Source organism: Enhydra lutris, unplaced genomic scaffold (assembly GCF_002288905.1).
Source record: "Enhydra lutris kenyoni isolate GAN:26980312 unplaced genomic scaffold, ASM228890v2 scaffoldscaffold33, whole genome shotgun sequence".
In the NCBI taxonomy this organism is placed as follows: Eukaryota; Metazoa; Chordata; class Mammalia; order Carnivora; family Mustelidae; genus Enhydra; species Enhydra lutris.
Window position 1 is genome coordinate 20,279,805 of NW_019154117.1, and position 14,614 is coordinate 20,294,418.

Here is a 14,614-nt window from a genome sequence, read left to right on the forward strand (position 1 = left end):
TGTGTGTGTGTGTGTGTGTAGTATATTTTGGAGGTAGAGTCAATAGGACTCATGATGGATTGAATGTAGAGGTTGAGTCATAGGAAAATTAATGTGGGTTGTGGTACAAAATAGGCAGGGAGCTGGTGGGTGTTTAACATGACAGACCTTTGCTGCAGCAAAACACTCTGGCCTTCCATAAATCACTGTAGCATGCAACATCAGGAATTCAGAAAGACCAAAAAACTCCATTAGCACTGAACCATAGCATCTCTGTAATAGACATATTTAACAAAATGACATTAGTGCTATTCATTTTTCTTGTTATGCATATTTGAGAAAGCAGGCCAGAGAAATACAAAATAGTACATATGGTGGGATCACATTGTTACTGAGAATACAGGAGGAAAAGCGAAGCAAGAACAGGTTGTTTACAGAGGTGAGGGGCAAGTGCACTCTCTGTTCCCTCAAACCCTTGGACTCGCTGTGCTGTCTTCCAGGCGGGGCTGCAGCATGATTTCTGATGGGGTACGTTCACTGCTATGGCTCAGAAGAGAGGGGGAAGCTGATGTTTCCTCTGTGGCAGTGTTTTTCAAATGATGGACATGACCCTCTAGTGGGGAATAGAATAAAATTAGTGAGAATTGACCAGCACTAGAAAAAAAGTTTAACAGAAAACATCATAGGGGCATCTGGGTGGCTCAGCTGGTTAAGCACCCGACTCCTGATCTCAGCTTGGGTCTTGATCTCAGGGTCATTGAGTTCAGTCCCCACATAAAATAATAATAATAAATTTTTAAAAAATGAAAACATTATAATGCCTTTTCCAGTATTTTGTGAATTCCTTGTTTTTATTTCATTTATATCTGTCTAGAACTATATATCTATATAGCTTGATCTAGTTTATATATATATACATTTATGTATCTATATATAGATATAGTTTGTAGAGAGCTATCTGTCTAGGTATCTATCTGTCTGTCTATGGATGGGTGAACGTGTCACAGTGCAAAATGGATTCATTATGTTGAAAAGAAAACCACAGCCCCAAAATGGAGTCACTCATGTTAGGACCTCCATATCATCAAACCAAGACTTAATCTTAAACCTAAATGCAGTTTCAACCCTACCACCACCCCCAGAAGGTAACCTTTATCCAATGAACCTGGAATTTCCTGGTTAACACTGTGAGATTTACTGATGGACCCTTTCTGTTCTGCTTCAGAGGATGGCCTTGCCTCAAACAATGGATTCTTTGATAATAATTCCCCCCCCACCCCTTTTCTACCTTTAAAAACTTTTCCTTTTCTGCAGCTAGGTAGAATTTCTTTTTGATTTTATTTGGTTGAATTTTGTTGTTTGACAATTACAATGAGTCTAGGTTAAAAAGAAGAGTTAGAAAGCTACTGCTCTCAGGTATATTCTCTCTGGAAAATCCCCAATTTCTTGTCTCAATGTAACTCTTCAAAGACTTGGAATAGGGTTATTTGCTTAACCTCATCCACATCACATCTTTATGTCAGGCAGACACAGATGAATTGAACAGACATTTGAGATCAATTACTTGGTAGGTGGTGGGTCTTGGAAAAGAGGCAGGAAACATAAAACCTACCAACAGACTAGGGAGATCAGATGAAAACAACAGTGCCCCATGCCAGTACTCAGAGGCATATTATCATTAGGGAAGGATTGGCAAGATGAAGAGTGGAGGGTCTCATAGGTAATTTTTGCCTATACCAGTTCTGCCTCTGTCCACCTTTGAATACTCAATGTTGTGAATGGGAGACTCATAACTGACACCCGAAGAATTTCTAGATGGGCAACATAAATGCTGCCTCTTCTTGATGGAAATTTCAAGAAATTAGAAATATCACTGCATTATTTGTAGTTCTGCATCCTCCTTCTCCTGGCCAAACCTCATTTATTGGATTTGCACCATAGACAATGCCTGCACCTGATTTCTTCATCACAGACAGACAAACCTTGTAGGATTGCTGACTGGTCAGAACAAAGCCAAATTGCCAAGCAAGAACAAAAAGAAAGAAGCCCTTCTAATTACAGACCGAACAAGTGTCCTTCTTCTCTCTTGGCAATAACAAGGGAAAGGTTTAGAAGTTTTAGAACAAATAAAAAAGCTGTTTGATTTTTCTGAACACCAGGGCACTTCTTTCAGACAGAAGTAGCAGCAGAGGACAGGGGTTCAAGTACCTGTTCCGTGTTTCCACCCTTTCTCCTCACAGGCTTTTGTCTCTTAGGGTGGTGCAAGGCCTGAGTGCTTATCTTGTGGGGCCTCCCCTGAGGGTGCTGGGAGGTGCTTAGTTATATGATACTTGTGATACATAGTACTGATATACATAAGAAATATAATAATATACAAAACATTGTGATATATGATAAAAACATTCCATATTTTCCTTTCCAGAATTCTTTAAATGCTGTTCTGAAAGGGGCTTTGCCAGATAATTCTAAAACCTGGAGTTGAGACCATTGTTAACTTGTAAAAAACTTTTCTTAATGAGAGATGATGGTTAGAAAGATCCATTTCGTGCTTCCTGTTGTTTCTAAGTAAACCTCTGACCACTTTTTAAAGTTAGATTCAGAGAGGGATACCTGGATTGCTTAGTCAGTTAAGCCTCTGATTCTTAGTTTTGGCTCAGGTCATGATCTCAAGATTGTGAGATCGAGCCCTACATCCATCTCTGGGCTCAGCCCCAAGCCTGCTTGAGATTCTCTCTCTCTGCGCCCCACCCCACCAAATAAATGAATCAATCTTTAAAAAAAATAAAAGCAGCAGTGCTTCTTGTTAGATTCAGAGAGAATAGTGTGGTACGGCTATTGGAATCAGTCTAAGGGAAGGAAAATGTTGAGTCTTTTAATTAGTGAATATCAAACACAAAATTCAGGCCATATGAATAGTTGCTGGTGTTGCAATTTAAAAGGGACATCAACAGACTAAAATGTGCTCAGAAAAGGGGAAATGGGACAGTTTACACATTCCCGATCTGGGAAGCAAATTATGTGAGAAACAATGAACACAAAATAAGCATTCATTTATTCAAGAGGAAAGTATATGCTTTTATATTGCTGGCACTAGGCTAAAGTCTGAAGAGACAGCAAAAGCCTCTGAAGAAAGTTTAGTAAAAGGAAAAAAGAAGCTTATCCCCGTAAGATGAGAAGGTGGTCATCATATATTTTTTAGCATATTTATGTGGAGAGAGGCTGGATTAAACTTCTTTATGTCTCAATTTCCTTATTTGTTGAAAAAGGAGGAGAAGGAGAGAGAGAGAGTTTGACCAAACTGGTGCTTTTCAGCAGGAGTGGCCCAGATTTTGTGACGCTTAAAGCTTACATAATTTGAGGATCCTCTTTAAGAAAGTAACTATTTATTGAGGATGTAAACTATGCCACAGCAAATTACTATGTTTAAAAAATTAGCAAATAGAAACTAGAAACATCCTAAAGTCCAGAGCGGGGAGAAATGCCATTAAGGTTCTCACTGGTTCACTGCCTGACACACGTCTATGATAATTTTTAGCCTACATTTTGGACTGCAGACTCTTTAAGTAAGTCTTCATGTTACAACATATTATAAGATACATTTCTATTTTTTATATATAGAGAAAACAGAAAGGTAGACTAGGAAGATGCTCAGTCTTCTTGCTAGCATAGTTGATGAATGTTTTTAATTATTGATAGTTTAGAAATGCTTCCACAAAGCAAGACTTTGGCATCGTACATCTCAAACCTCCTTATCCCACCACTACCACAGACCCGCTGCAAAGGAGTTCCTTCCAGACAGGTCTGACTTTGATTTGTGGATTTCTTCCATGGAGCCCTGGCGCTTGTGTAAAATTGCTGTAGGTAGATCTTGAGTGGCTCTTCCCCGACCAGGCACAGATCAGGTGGTGGAGAGTGTTCTGCTCAAGTTTTGACTAGAGAAACTCTGCTCTCTCCAGTTTTATAAAATGGACTTCCACAGGGCAGCAAGGGAAGACTGACTTTGATGCAGGCACTAGAGTGACTCTAAAATAATACCAGAAAAAAGTCAGCCTGCTTTTTGTTATCACCCTGTGTCAGCAATTCTGAATGATGTCAGCGAAAAAGTAGTCCTCCACCAAAAAGCTTTTGTTGGTTTGAGATCAAAATAATTGTTGCAGTTACTCTTAGGTTTTAATGATAGATATGTAGGCCTCAGATAGGCATGTTTTTATTATATACTGCAATGAATATTGTATTCTGCATGGAAGCTAATTTGGAAAACTCCCAGCCTTCAAAATACACCGACTGTTCCAGGAATTGGTTTCTAGAGTAAGTTCCTAATGGCTCTGAACCGTTCACGCTTGCCTTGGTCACAGTCTTTAGTCACTGTGGGATTACAGATTCCTGCAATGAAACAGTAGATTTGAAATAAACAATGTTGGTAGGGTGATTGCAAAGTCCAAGAACCAGAACTTGAGTCCCATCAGTTTTGTCATTCTATTTGACCACTGGAGATTTGTTTGAGTTCAAATTACAAAGCTGTGAAGCAGATTACAAATTCCAAGTTTGTCTTAGTGCACTCAGGCTGCTGTAACAAAATACCACAGACTGGGTGGCTTATAAACATCTCACATTCGTTTCTCACTGTTCGAGCGGCTGACCGTCCAGGATCCTGGCACCAGCAGACTGAGTGTTTAGAGAGGAACTCCTCTTTGAAAGATAGTGCCTTCCCGCTGTGTCCTCATGTGGTAGAAGGGGGTAGGGAATCTCTCTGGAGTCTCTTTTAAAGTTACTGCTCCCATTCGTGAGGGCTCTTACCTTCATTTCCCAAGTCCCCACTCCAAATATACTTTTGGGGGCTAGGATTATAACTTATGAATTTTGGGAGGATGCAAACACTCATACCATTGCAGAGGAATATAATTTTTGGTGAATGCAAATTTTATTTTAATAATACATTCCTGAATTTGAATAATATCTCTAAAACTGAAATTTATTATTATTATTTTTTAAATTTTTGTGGATCAGGAATCTGGGCTTAGTTTAGCAGGGGCAGTGAGGGGGGGATGGTTGTAGCTCAGGATCTCTCCGGAAGATACAGTCGAGCTGTGGTCAGAACTGCAGTCTCTCTTGAAGGCTCTGTTGGGGAAGGGTCTGCTTCCAAATTAAGTTGAGTAGCTGTTGGCAGGCCCTAAACAGGGGTCAGCAAACTATGCCTTACAGGAGCACAGCAATGCTCATTAGTTTATATATTGTATATGGCTGTTTTTACGCTACAGTGGCAGAGTTGACTATTTGTGTGTATTATGTTTTCTTATTTTCTGTATTCTTGATGCTGTGATATCTAGGGCTTTGCTGACCTGGGAGGGACAGCCCCTACTAGGGTTAGCTAATTCCCAGAGATAATAAACAACTTGCCCAAGAGATCACCTTTGATATACAAACCAATCCATCCAGAGCCCATCCCTCCAACCATCTCCTTTTATACTCTAAGCCACTATCCCCTGGCCTAATCACTCCAGGCCCAGGTACTAGACAACTAGGGACAGCCCCTATGCCCAGATCCTGCCCACACTTTTTAAACAGTTCAATTCCTAAGGTTACTTCTTAGCCCATTTTTCTTGCCCATTTCTTCTCAGGAAAACTACAATAAAGGCTCTCGACCTGCAGTTCCTTCTCTGACTGCTCATTGTACCTACATACTTCCCTAAGTATTTCTGCATACCATGCTATATGAATATAATAAAATCTTTTATCTTAAATATCATTTTCATGTCTGTATGTCTTACCACACCAAATTAAAACAAATCCCATATACTATTAAAACATGGTAACACAAACTGTATAGCCCGCAAAGCCTGAAATATTTGCTATCTGGCCCTTTACAGAAAAAGGTGGCTGGCCCTTTGTCTAAAAGGTACCCTTCCAAGTTAATTCACATGGCTGTTGGCAGGCCTCAGGGGATTCTAAACTTCCTCACATGGCCCTCTTGCTAGGGGACCAACTGTTCCATATATAGGACTTTCAATATTAAAAGCAGGAAAGTTCTAGGAAAGGTTTGGCAGTTGGTCACTCTGGCTAGATAGGGCAGCTAGTTTTTCCCCAAATTGGGCAGCTGGAGAGCAAGTGTCTTAAGGTGGCAGCCATACCCCTTTGGTAACTTTTCCCAGAATTGAAATCCTGTCACTTCTGCAATATTCTATTAGAAGTAAATTAAATCCAGCTCATACACAAAGGGAGATCAGATAAGGCTATGAATACCAGGAAGCAGGGCTCATGGGGGGCCAAGTTAGAAGCTGCTTACGATATCATCCTTTCCTATCTCTTCACTACTACAGCAATAAATGAAAAATATATTTTTCAGTTTTCAGTTTGTATGAAACATGAGTCAACATTTCTTGGTGCTATACTAGGTATGAATGTCCATTAACACAAGAAAAGATCAAATGAATCTGAAATGCGTGAATCATGCTTTGTGTGGCAAGGGTATGAGATCATGATAAAATGTGAGATTTAATCTCTACCCCAATAATTAGTGTTTAACTGCTTATATCACTAGTACGAACCTCAGTGAAAACACACTACTCAAATTTCCCTATGGATTCAGCAGTGCTTGCAATTATAATTATCTCTTTAGTGTACATCAAACACGACACATCCTCAGCTATATTTAAGAAATATATTGCCATCTGTATTTAAAATAGATTGGCTCATAAAAGATCCTTTCATTGATACATTTCCCTCATTTTTTTCTCTTTTTCAATTTCTGTCCTTTGTTCTAGAAAAGAGATCATTAGCTGAATGATTACTTAATAAGCATCTACATTCTAATTATGATTTTTCCCTTAATGTGGGTAATCTTTCCATTCATTTCTTTCCTTTTAGGAACATCTGCTTGAAAACATAATCTTTATTTTTAAGAGATCATCTGTCCCTATAGTTCCTTTCCCTCTTGAAACTCTAGTCTTGAGCTCTGATATCACCATCAGTTGCTATGGAAATTATTATGATGCTATGGAGAATTATGACTTCATGCCAGGGAGTAGCAGTGGGAAGCCCATGAATTAAGAAAAAAAATTGTTAACCTTCTTGCTGATTTTAAAATGAGTGGGAAGGAACTACACTCAAGAAAGAAAACTAGTTTCTTCAGGTGCACTGTTTAGTGTTTTTACCTGATTTTGAAGAATTTACACCATTCAATCTATGGTTTTTCTAATGAGTCACTAAGTTTGTCAAACTTTCAGGGACCTTTTATTCAACTTATCTAAACTCTGCCTGTGTCTATATGCAGTGGGTGATGGAATTGTGAATGAGCTGGTATTGTCATTTCAGTCTCCTTAATGATAAATACCAATCTTCATAGTCCTACCCATCACTGGGCAGTGCCGAAAGATCATTATGAGGGCAAAACAAAGGGACTCAGAGTGCTACATTTCATGTGTTTCATAAGCATACACAGCCTCCATCTGAAATGGATACCAAAGCACTGAGCAACTCCTGTTAATTTGAATTCTGCTGCATAAAACATGAAAAGAGAGTCGGCTTCGAGAACAGCAATGTTATTTATCGCAGAGAGAAAATGCCATATGGAAAGGGAGCCCAGGGACCTGGATTCTGGGTTTAGCTACTCCTTGGCTTCAGTCTATAACCTTGAGCAATTCATGGAACCTCCCAGGGCCTCCATTTCATGGGAATGGTGATAGTAATAGGAAAACCTCTGCTACAATTGCTGCCCAGGGATCCTCTAAGAATTAATGAGATAGTGTCTACAGAGCATTTTGAAACCCTTAGACAAAATGAGAAAGATAACTAAGAAACATTTTAAGATATTTTAAATCAGGATTAGACTCCAATTTGGACTTTTTTAAAGGTGGCCTGCTCAAGGCTGATTTATTCCTTAGAAATTCAAAGGTAACGAAGTAATTGAGCTGAGGTACACTACAAATTTTTAAATAATCCAATTATCTTTATGCATTATGAGGTTGATTCTGGCAAACCAAACTAATTTCTGTTTATGATGAAGAAATATGAAGGAAATTGTGTTAGGCAAAAAGGGCCAAAATGTAATTTATTTCCCAGCCAAATATTATCTTTCAATTCACTTTTGCTTCAAAGTTGTCTATACTGAATGTTCGCAGTTCATATATTCAGCCAGTATTTTTTTAGCTGTCATTTTATTGCTTTGTTGTGAGGAAGTGCTTTTGAGTTTATATAGAATTGAAACATATATCTGGTTAATATTTTTTAAATATTTAACATATAACAGCTGTTCCAAGTAGTAATAATAAAGGAGTACTCATTTCACCTTACTGTGGTTAGTTGTCTAGCAACTTCAATTTCTAAAGAGTGTATTTTTTTTTTTAAGATTTTTATGTATTTATTTGACAGAGATCACAGGTAGGCAGAGAGGCAGGTGGGGGGGGGGGGAGCAGGCTCCCTGCTGATCATGACCTGAGCAGAAGGCAGGGGCTTTAACCCATTGAGCCACCCAGGTGCCCCCTAAAGAGTGTATTTAAACACTGATTGTATTTTGGGAGCACATGAACAGCCATTTCAAAATCATAATGTAGATATCTAATTAATTAACATAAACTATACTAATGGTATGTGGAAAAAAGCAGCTTAAAAATCATTATATATAGTATAACCTGTGTGCATTTTTAATAGTACTAGAAAAAGGTTTTTAAGTCTATACGTGGGAATATTTATATTGGTTATCTGTATAGTGGATGTCAAGAATTTATTTTTAAAAAATTTTTAAAGATATTATTTATTAACCTGAGAGAGAGAGAGAGAGATAGCAAGAGAGAGCATAAGTGGGAAGGAGGAGCAGGCACCCTGCTAAGCAGAGAGCCCATGTGGGGCTCCTCCCAGGACCCTGAAATCACGACTGGAGCAGAAGGAAGAGGCTTTACTTACTATGCCACCCAGGCACCCCTGAATTTCTTATATTCTTTAAATAACTTTTGAGTGTCCAGATATTCCTCACAGTAAGCAAAAAATAAAGCTAATTTTATTTTAAAGATTAAAATAATTTCTGTAGATGGAGATGTTCTCTTTCTCCCTCTTCTCAGGGTTTTGTAAAGCTCAATTGAGATAATGAAGGTAAAAGTACCTTGGTGATTTGTGAATTGCTCTGCAAATGTGTATTGTTGGTGATATTATACTCCAAATTTCAAGCCCTTTAAAAATGAAGACTATTTCTCTATTCATTCCAGGAATATCCTTGCACTGCAGCTGTGTAAAAATATTTTCTTCATTTGGAAACCAACCCAAGATCACTTTTATATAAGTTAGAAAAAAGTACAACACATTTCCTTCACACCTCAAATATCACAGATGGAAAACTGTCATTTTTGCCTCACTATTTTCTGTGCTAAAATGATAAAAAAAAAAAATAATGTGGCAAATTTACTAATCTATGCCTTAGGGAAATTTTAGATTTTAACTATTTCTACTTATAAGTGACTACTTGTGAATGAATTTTTGCCTAGTAATAACCATTTCTTAATGATTTGAATGCACAAATATCAGTGAATGTTTATTTACAATTAAGAACAAAACTTGATATTACCCATTTATGTAGTGCCTGTTCCTACACAAGTCAATCGATATTGTTTTCAGTAGAGAACCTACTTTTAATTCAGAATAGTTCAGATTTTTTTTTTTTTTTTTTCCACAGAGATCACAAGTAGGCAGAGAGGCAGGTAGAGAGAGAGGGAGGGGGAAGCAGGCTCCCTGCTGAGCAGAGAGCCTGATGCGGGGCTCGATCCCAGGACCCTGGGATCATGACCTGAGCTGAAGGCAAAGGCTTTAACCCACTGAGCCACCCAGGCGCCCCCAGAATAGTTCAGGTTTTTAATATACATGATGGAAATTATATAATATCTCATTTCATTTTCTGATATGTACATCTAAAAAAACAAAAAAAGAACTAAAGAAGCAAACAGATAATTTTGATATTTTAAGACATCTGATGATTTTTTAATGACTCCATGACCAATATGATCAGTAGTTCCTAATTAACAATGCAGATAATAATGAGGCCTATAATACATCAACATCTAACTGTAAACACTTCGAGGTAATGTTTAAAAGAAGGCTCTATTTCAGATATTAGAAATTCTAAAATGTATCTTATACTGGTTTCCACCTCTTCGGGAGATACAGATATTTATTTTATTATTGCGAATTATTATTATCTTAGCTGGCTAACTCTGATTTGTAAGCTTTTTTTTTTTTCTTTATTTGAGAGAGAAAAAAGAGAGAAAGAGAGTGCACACGCACAGGAGGGGGCGAGGGGCAAAGGAAGAGGGATAAGCAGAGTCTCAGCTGAGCAGGGAGCCTGTTGCCCATCTCATTCAAGGACCCTGGGATCATGACCTGAGCCCAAGGCATACACTTAACTGCCTGAACCACCCAGGCATCCCAGAATCATAAACTATTCTTTAAAAAATCATTAGTTAGCTAAAGTTATTTTGTCTGCAGTTTTGATCATGCCTTGCTAGTTCTACTATTATCAGCCACCCCCATTGCTGCATATGTGCACCAACCTTCTAATGGCTTCCCCTCTTTTTTTTCTTTTTTTTTTTTTTTAAGATTTTTTTTTTTTTTTTTTATTTGACAGAGATTACAAATAGGCAAAGAGTCAGGAAGACAGAGAGGGGGAGGCAGGCTCCCTGCTGAGCAGAGAGCCCTATGCGGGACTCAATCCCAGGACCCTGGGATCATGACCTGAGCAGAAGACATAGGCTTAACCCACTAAACCACCCAGGTGCCCCTCCCCTCTTGTTTTAATAATAGCTTTTGCCACCATTAGAAAAGAGAAGTTGCAAAGTCCGCCTCCTTGGGAGTATGAACCCACAAATGTGGTATTTCTATCATGCACACTGCAATACAGAAACTTTGGTTAGGTCCATAGGTATCAGTAATGGAATATCTACAAACAAGGACCCAAATTACTATCACTGTAAACAGATTTTCTTTTTAAGTAAAATAGCAATATGGAAGAGATAATTTCTGCAAAATATGAAAAGATAATGTTATTAAAGATAAATATGTAAAATAAAATGAAGAAAAAAATGTAATTTCTTTAAATAAAGTCAATTCTTACTCATTAAAATCAATCCTTAGTTATTCAAGAGTGTTCAGATGTCATGAGGTTCTGGAATTCTTTGCTTGAGAGTCGCTGATGATTAATAGTGTAGCTTCTGCTTGCTCCTCCAGGGATGAGCTGACTGTAGGAACTTAAGAGAAAACATATGGGAACTCTTCCCTGACTTGTGGCCTCTCTAAGGCAGAAACTCCCGCCTGACTCCTTCATAAGCCCAGGAACCCAGATGTTTGGAACTTGGGTTCTCCTTAGGAGAATGGACATCGCAGACATGATTGTCCTTATTTTTCTTTTACCTTTCTGTCCAAACTCTCCTGTGGAGATGAAACCCCCAAGTTGTGATTAGCCACTGATGATGTTCAAATCTACACTTCAGATTGGTGTTCCAGACTTGTGTCCAAGTAGGCTGCTCTAATAATTCATCAACTAGATAATACCCAGGGACCTGAAGTATTTAAAAATTAACTCATCTAAAACCTCCACCTATTCTGGTATTGTAAAGTTGAAGTTTTAGTGTCACGCTAAATGCCTCATTATTTCAAACTTCAATATTCTCACTTGTAGAATGGTGAAAAGAATTTCCTCTTTATAGAGGATTATGAGGCTTAAATGTGGTAATGCATATAAAAAGCTTAGCATAGGGCCGATACAGTGTTAACTCTTAATACTGTGGAAGTAGTAGTGATGGTGGGTGATCATCCTTTCTACTTTTCCCAAATAGTTTTTGCTTATTTATTTGTTTCTTAATTTAGAATATGAGCCCATGTTTACAAGAACCGTATCCTCGCTATCTTCGCTTCTGACATGGTAATTATCTGCTGTTTGTTAAGTGACTAGATTCGTAAATATTGCATTACTTGTTTTTTATCTGCTATAACCATTTACATTTGATGTAAAGCTTCTTTTGTGCTGTCTCTTTATTTTGAACGTCACAACTACCTTATGAGGCATGTAAGACGTATACAGTGTATTCATAATCCAAGGAAAGAGGGTGGAAACTAAGTAACTTGTCTAAGCTTGGATAACCAAGTAAATGGCAGATGTTAGAAGGGATCTCCTGACTAGATTTTACTTTCCTTGTTAAGAACACAGTCATCTTTATGCCAAATATACCTTTATTTAATTCCAATTGGATCTGTCAATAAAGGCATGAGAGGAGTAGTTGGAACAAAATAGTTGGTGTAGTTCCAGAAAGATACACATAATGATTTCCTCAATAATGATTTTATCATAGGCCAAAATGGGCTATGTGATTTTTCATAAAAAATTGGCTTGACATGAAAACAAAGCTCAACACAAAGTGAAAAGACTTGCCAATGCCTTCTAGACTGATGACTGATCTTCAGAGCCAGCATAAATTTCTTCAAACTCCAAGAGCATGACTGTATAATAATGTCCATATCCAAGCTATGTATATACATGGCCCACAAAGAAATTGAAAACCAGAGATTGGGGTAAATCAAAGTATTTAGCAATCGGTATCTGATACTTCAACGTGAGCTTGACCTCGGGGTTAGAGAAGACTGGCCTGGTTCTGTGTGATGGGAAATGATTTGACCTGAGAAAATGTAAGCAGAAAAGAGTTCCTTTGAATCTCTGTGTGACCTCGCCAAGCACGCCGAGTACAGAGAAGCAAGTGACTTGAATCTTTTTATAACAGGAAGCTCCAGGTGTCTCCATGTTCTGGCATAGTATTCATTTTTCATTTTGGGTATGGAATGAAAGGGAGCAGAATTTGTCACCCCCACATATGCCTCTTTGGCATAGGATTATTTTAGGATGATTATTTTTGAGAAACAGCCGACACAGGAGAAGCTCTGAAAACCAAGTAAAATGTACTGTTTTGTAAGAGACATTTACATTTGTTAACCTGAAAACTAAAACTTGGTTTGCTCATAGTGGGCCATCAGGAGCATCAAGAGAATAAGATTTTGGGGGCGCCTGGGTGGCTCAGTGGTTTAAGCCTCTGCCTTCAGCTCAGGTCATGATCTTAGGGTCCTGGGATCGAGCCCTGCATCAGGCTCTCTGCTCAGCAGGGAGCCTGCTTCCTCCTCTTTCTCTCTCTGCCTGCCTCTCTGCCTACTTGTGATCTCTGTCTGTCAAATAAATAAATAAAATCTTAAAAAAAAGAGAGAGAATAAGATTTCAGGCCTCTTGAAAGCTAGGCTCTGAACTCACACAGTGTCAATTTCTAACACATCACATTTGTCAAAGCAAGTCACCAGGTAAACCCAGACTTAAGGGATGGGAGGTGCCTCACAAAGGTGTGATATTTTTCCTAATCTGGTACAGCCAAGAGTTAGACTCACATCTCTCCTCTCCCTTGATTAAAATTCAATTAAAATTCCCAGTCATGTTTTAGTGTTCAGAAAAACTAAACTTCTTCCTTTTGCTGTCCTCTTCATCTGTTGTTTTATCATATTCTTGTCAGAAGCCTTATCTCCACTTCTAAAATACAGGTTTTTTTTTAAATTAGATTTTATTTATTTATTTGACCCAGAGAGAGAGATCACAAGTAGGCAGAGAGAGGGTGGGAAGCAGGCTCCCCGGTGAGCAGAGAGCCCAATGTGGGGCTCAATCCCAGGACCGTGGGATCACAACCCAAGCTGAAGACAGAGGCTTTTTTTTTTTTTTTATATTTTATTTATTTATTTGACAGACAGAGATCACAAGTGGGCAGAGAGGCAGGCAGAGAGAGAGGAGGAAGCAGGCTCCCTGCCAAGCACAGAGCCCAACCCGGGACTTAATCCCAGAACCCCGAGATCACGACCCGAGCTGAAGGTAGAGGCTTAACCCATTGAGCCACCCAGGCATCCCCTAAAATGCAATTCTTGAGGCAAAGTATAGCACCATTTTTTTAAGGTAACCATTCCTATGAAGCTAAGATTTGAATTTTCAAGTTTTAACTAGCCAGATCTGTAAATAGGCAATGGCTGTTTTGCCTTGGTCCTTCCTTTTTCAGATTTCCTGTTTTTTAAGAACATAATTATCCTTCATTCTTTTGTTGACAAGATTTGGACATCAACTTACAATCTCAACAATGTGATTGTCTTTTATTTTACTGTTGTTAAATTAAGTTTGCAAGTCAACAGTCTAATATTTGAAGTTGTGAGTGGATCACTTTTCTTTGGAGACTATATATGTGTATGGTTAAGTTTGCATCCGAAAGGTTCCCAAACAGGCTCATTATGCATGTGAGTATAAATAATTCTGTTAATAAAAGTAACGGTGAATGCGAGGGAGAAAGGGAGAGTGTGTGTATGTGTGTGTGTGGTGTGTAGGGGGATAGGGAGGGCAAAGATGTGCTCGCCTGAGTCAAGGAGGAGTAATAAATAAATCCAAAGAAAGCTAACTAGTGAGAGGCAAACACAGAGAGATTTTCAAAAGATACATCTGCACTACTTCCTATGCGCGGCTGCCCAGGTATGTGAGATGATGCTGGAAAAGCAATTGAAAATTCCCACCGGCCTCTGTATAAATCCGTTTCATTCTGGGGTCATCCATCAGTCTCCACCAAGTCAGGAGGAGCCTCCATTGGCTACC